We start from the raw sequence: 6,000 nt of genomic DNA on the forward strand, positions 1-6,000 counted from the left end.
TATATCCACACAAATGAGATAGCATTTATCTTTTGGTGTAAAAAGAGGTTTAGTAAAATACTTTGTGTAGAGCATTTAGCACAGTACTATTATATGTAGGAGACAGAATAACCAATACCCAGAATATGACCTTATACAAGCAGCACTTAGAAGGATATGCATCCAGATATTAGCAGTGATTTGCTCTGCTTGGTCATATTTTGGGTGTTATTTCTTTTTCCTATCTGACTTCTCTGTTTACAGAAAGCATGTACAGCTTTGTAACAAGATTCATAGGTGATGTTTAGTTTTTAAGATAATATTTTAAATTCAGCGCAAGTGTTTATTTATTCATCTCTTTTTACAGCTGAAATTCCCCTGTTAATCACATAGTCCAAACTACCCATTTGCACAATGGGCCCTATTTCCCCATTAAGAATTTCATGTGTTTAGAGGTATCTGGGTAGCTCAGTTGCTTAAGCGTCCGACTTTGGCTCAGGTCATGATCTCACGGTTCGTGAGTTCGAGCTCTGTGTTGGGCTCTGTGCTGACAGATCAGAACTTGTAGCCTGCTTCAAATTCTGTGTCTCCCTCTCTCTCTGTCCCTCCCTCCCCCACTCTCTCTCTCAAAAATAAGTAAATGTTTAGAACATTTAAAAAAAGAGTTTCATGTGTTCAAATTTTTGTTAGTAACATAAATTATAAGGCATAAATGAAAGGAAATTTTTCTTGCCTAAAAAGGAGTCACCCTCTTTGGCTTCAACATGCTAAATTTGGAGGAAAATATTAATGGCAGATAACATGATAATCATAACAGCATTTTCCATGAAGATCACTGCCTGGAAGTTTGAGGAACCAGATGTGCTCCCATTCCCCTCCTGTGCTGACTCTGAAGCCAAACTCAGCTTTTTGCCACATCTCCCAAATCAATCCAACACTACAATGCATTCATAAGTAATAGCCAGTTTTACTGATGCTTTCTCGGGGGAAGTGAGGAAAAGAAATCACATCACATATCACCCAGAAAAACTTAATGAGTTGATCTTCACTGTTTGTCCCCACATTCCCGTCTCTCATCAAAAAACAAAAAACAAACAAACAAGCAAGCAAACAAAATCTTTCTATTATCTTTACATTCAAATCCAGGCTTTGGCTTGAGTTCCTCAGTTATCAAAAAGAAAGCCAGGCAGGTGACCGGCAATGCCATCCACAGACAGCCATCATCACTACCACAGTGAAAAAACCAGATCAGTTGATATTTAGTGTTAGTTAAGTCTGGCCCGTGGGTGTTTCATGCTTCATCTCAAGCAGTTTATCAAAGTATTCACCCACCAAAGCAGGTATATGTGTTGGTGGTGGGAGTGAAATTCTGCAGCTAAGAGAGTATTATTTTCGCCAGATAGACAAATATGCAATATTGTCATATATCTGTATATGTATAGATAAATATACATGTATTTATACACGTATAGATAAATATACAACAGGAAAATGACAAGGACTCTTTGACTTTAAGTCCCCTGAATGTGGGAGCCATCTATATGCCCTCTCAGAAAGCACAGAGCAGTGGCTTCTGAGGACACATGGAACCTCCCAGTACAAGTAGTTTTTCAATAATTTTTTTTCAAATGTTTATTTTGGGAGACAGACTGACAGAGTGGGGGAAGGGCAGAGAAATAGGGAGACACAGAATTCGACGCAGGCTCTAGGCTCCTAGCCTGTCAGCATAGAGCCTGGCACAGGGCTCAAACCCATGAAGCACAGGATCATGACCTGGGCCGAAGTCGGTCGCTCAACCGACTGAGCCACCCACATGCCCCCTCCCCCACCCAGTGCAAGCAGTTTTTAAGAAAACTTAAAAAAAAAATTTTCTCTATACTTTTATATAACACGCTTGACTGATCAAGATGAGTTTTAATTGGAAATACCAAGCAAACCTCTACTTTGCTTCAATAGTCAAGGGTCTTGTTGGTATATAAAGTTATCTATAACATAAGAATAAGAAATCTTACCTTGATAGCTGTCACGAATCCACATTCAAGCATTTTTCCAACTATTGACGCCATCACTCAGCAACCAGTTAGTAATTGCCTAGTTACTGTTTCCAAGTATGTAGGCTCTGGCTTGTAAAGTCGGAGTGGGAAAAAAGGAAAACCCAGCCTACAAAGTTTCCATCAAATAAGTCTGAACTCCAGACATGTCTTGAGTCACTCTGAGTCTACTTGGTTATTGAAATTATATGGAAACTTTTTCTACTCATTGGCACCGCTAAAACCTCCAGACAACTGGTTTCCAGCCTTATGGAGTGCTGTGCTGTTTTTCCCTAATTGCTTCTTGAAACGTAAGAGAGTCTAACTCTTCCATTCTTTTCTTTGCTGTTTTGAGGTTTCAAAATTTATGTTTGTGTGTTATCCAGGTCATTCTTATTTTGAAATAAAGATAATTGCCACTTTAGATTTTAATATTGCACTTCTTCATTTGGTATTGCTCCTCAAAACCAAAGTCATCCGCTTGTCCAAAGTGGCTACATTCCATGGTCGTCCCAGACGTACCTGATGAATACGGAATACGGCTTTCCGGCAGCAAGCGTGAAGGAGGATTTATTTGCCCTGGGTTGCCCCAAGCTCTCCTTTTGTGGATCCTTTCTCATTATCAGCATCTATCCTCCAAGTTTTACCCAGAGCTCTCAGGCAACTATCATCTCTAGATATCTTTAATAATAATAATAATAATAATAATAATAATAAAATAATAATAAAGAATTGAGTGAGTTAATCTCTTAGGGATACATACAACTCAAAATAAGGCACACATATTTAGGATGAATTTAGCAAATCTCTGGTGGGAATAGTTAAAACTACAAAGGAAAACATGTCAGGACATACTTTTCAGAGGGGGGGCATCACACTGGGATAGGAACAGTACTCTAAATTTTCTGACCCTCATTTGCTGCATCTCTAACCTACTCTCAGGATTGTGTAGAAAATGAGATTGTGTAAAAAGAAATAAACAATATTGTGTAAAACATGTAAAGAGTGGTGAGGTCTGAATAAGGCCAATAGTCTAGTTAACAGTATTATACAATGGCATTTCCCAGTTTTGATATTTCACCGTAGGCACGTAAGATGTTACCACCGGGGGAGGCTGGGGGAAGGGTATCCTGGACTTTGTACTGTTTTTTCAACTTCCTGTGAGTCTATATTATTTCAAAAATACTTTTTAAAAAGATGAGAAAGGATTTTAGAGTCTTCCTAGAAAGGTACAGTGCACTGAAGAAATAATATTAAAATCTTATGTCTCATTTCCAATTATCTTCTGTGTCCTGAAGAGCAACGTTATCCCCTCAGTATAACTCATAAACAAGAAGCATCTTCAGTTCTCAAAAAAAAAATTGTTTTTGAAAAGCATTATTGTAATTTTTCTCTTGTGCCTATTTTGAGCACAGTGATTCATCCTGACTTGCCCAAAGGTGGATAAGGGTGAAGTAGGGAAAATTAATATGTTTTTCATTCTTTAGCAAATATCAAATAAAAAACACTGGTGTTCTGATAGTCAAAATAGGACTTTGCCCAGAGACATTAACCTTTCACCATAGATTATTATTTGGGGAAATGATTACGTGAATTCCTTGGTCTCCTCTTCAAAATATTCAGAAACGGACTTGACTGCCAAAACACAGAGCTTTCAGTGCAGCAGATCCAGAAGGAGAAGAGGCTGCTCCTTTTTGGCCTCGTTGGACTGTGGAAAGAAGGAGAAAAAAGAAAATGGCAGCAATTAGTTGTCCCTGTCAGTTTTTACATCCCTGGGCTGCAGACCAAATGTGGTAGGTTTGTGAGGAAATAACTTATGAGGATACAGGGGAGGTGGCCCTGCATTGTGGACTTTGGGAGCAAGCTGCCTGGAACCAATGCAGGGAGACGGGGCACGGTCATGGAGGCATGGAGCAGATGAGGCCCCTGAAGCTCATTTTCTAAAGTTACTGTTTCCCTGTGGCATGGATCCTGGTTTGGAGCCAGCTTGTGTGAGAAGAAATCCCACATTTGGGGATAGGATTGGATTTCGAGGCCAGCTGGATAGAAAAGATGATGCTGAGGTGCCTTAGCCAAATAGATGGACCTTGAGTTCAGACTGGTAGATTTCAACGCTGGAGACCAATAGGGCACTTCCATGGCAAGGCAGAGGGGAATTTACCTCTAAGCACAGAAGACTTAAACCCAAGTCTAGTCCTGTTTAAAGCCTACTGTGGCCTTATAATGTAAACAATTGTTTTGGGTAGTATTCAGACACTCTAGGATGAGAGATTCTTTTAGTCTGCTGTGTATGTGTGTTATAAGTTACGGGCACTCTACAGTGTACCTGGGAAGCTAAAGAAAAGAAAAAAGATTAAAATTGAGCAGAGTTTATACTCACTTAGATTTGAATATACGTCAGGACAAATCACGTTACTGCATCGTCACGAGTAAAGTCTCTCTGAGCATAGTTTAGTATAGCTGAAGCTCTTAGCACTTTTCTAATGCAAGTTTAAATGGGCGCAGATAGATTTACTTATATTTTCTGAACTGCTTCCCGATCAGACACCCTGGTGGTTGCTGGGACAAAGATGAATGAGATAAGATTTCTACTCACAAAGTGCTCACAAGCATATAAATAAATAATTATGATATAATGAATATATGCACTAAAATTACTTTTAAGAGTAATGGTATCAGCAGAAGTTCTGAAGTTATGGAGGAAACAAAGATCCATCAGCCAGCTTTTCGCTAAGACTCTATCCAGCAATGTCACTGAATCAATAATGTGTCTAGTAATAGTACCATCTATAGTGGTTCAAAGGATCATATTTTAAAATTTGTAGATTGTTTTATATTTTCCAAAAAAATGCATTATTTTCCTGCAATCCAACTTTTAAGACTAAATTCTTCCACATTGGAATCTATAATCCCAAGGTTAATTCTCAGCGCAAGTAGATTATAATAACAGCAATTTTCACTTTTCAGAGCATGTGTCCTGTGTTAACTCACTTAATCTTTACAACAGGTACTGAACTATCCACACAGAGTTCATGCAGTATGATACAAGAGCCCCACCTTTTAACCATTGTGCTGTACTTACGGTTCCCCGTGCTTTCCCTAAAGCACTTGGCAGGCCCTTCCATGTAGTACTAGGCTTACAAATTGGCTCCACTGCTCCATATTTACAAGTATATTCCTCAGAACACTAGCACTATATGCACAGCTTACCGGTGCCTTTTGTTTTTAGTTACAAAGCTTTTGTTTTTCTTTTTTAACTGAAAAAAGTCCTTGGAGCCTTTGATATATGAATGTGCACTGTATATACTTCTGAAGGACACAATAGTGTTTAATGCTTCCCAACATATAGACTACTGGGTAATTGAGCATTCCAGGTTTGTTAGGTTTCTCTAAAGAAACAGAACTAATTAGATATGCACACACACACACACACACACACACACATATATACACATACATCTATATAAATAATAAGATTTATTTTAATAATAAACCAACTTACACAGTAATGGAGGCCAGAGAATTCAAAATCTACAGGGTGCTCCAGAATGCTGGAAACCTGGGGAGGAGCCAATTTGCAGTTCAACTCCAAAGAGATAATGCTGCAGGTGAAGTCTGAAGATAGTCTTCTAGAGAATCCCTCTTGTTTGAAGTCAAACTTTCAGTTAATTGGATGAGGCCACCCACATTATGGAGAGCAGTGCACTTTTCTCAAAGTCCACCTATGTAATTCAAATTTTATCCAAAAACATTTTCTCAGAAACATCCAGAATATATCCATCCAAGTTAACACACACAATGAGACATTATACCTGAAGATCAGGATTCCAAAGATATCATCTTAGAAAACACTGCCTTGGTTGAATTGTTAGCTCCTTGAAGGCAAGACCTGAGGTTTGAGATTCTTGTATCCTTCAATATTATCATTGATTGAGAGTAATAGACTGTAATTGTGGTAAAATGGAATGAGCACTGAACTTGGAGTTAAAAA

General features: G+C 38.5%; 1 long non-coding RNA gene across 1 annotated transcript in view; it reads right to left on the reverse strand.

Annotated features, from left to right (window-relative positions):
• Positions 1-5,466, reverse strand: part of LOC128315520 (uncharacterized) — a 29,062-nt gene extending 23,596 nt beyond the window's left edge. The window contains exon 1 of the long non-coding RNA XR_008298338.1: positions 1,992-5,466. This is a non-coding gene — a long non-coding RNA (uncharacterized LOC128315520). The remainder of the gene's footprint in view (positions 1-1,991) is intronic.
• Positions 5,467-6,000: the final 534 nt, after the last annotated feature.

Source organism: Acinonyx jubatus, chromosome B2 (genome assembly GCF_027475565.1).
Source record: "Acinonyx jubatus isolate Ajub_Pintada_27869175 chromosome B2, VMU_Ajub_asm_v1.0, whole genome shotgun sequence".
Classification (NCBI taxonomy): domain Eukaryota; kingdom Metazoa; phylum Chordata; class Mammalia; order Carnivora; family Felidae; genus Acinonyx; species Acinonyx jubatus.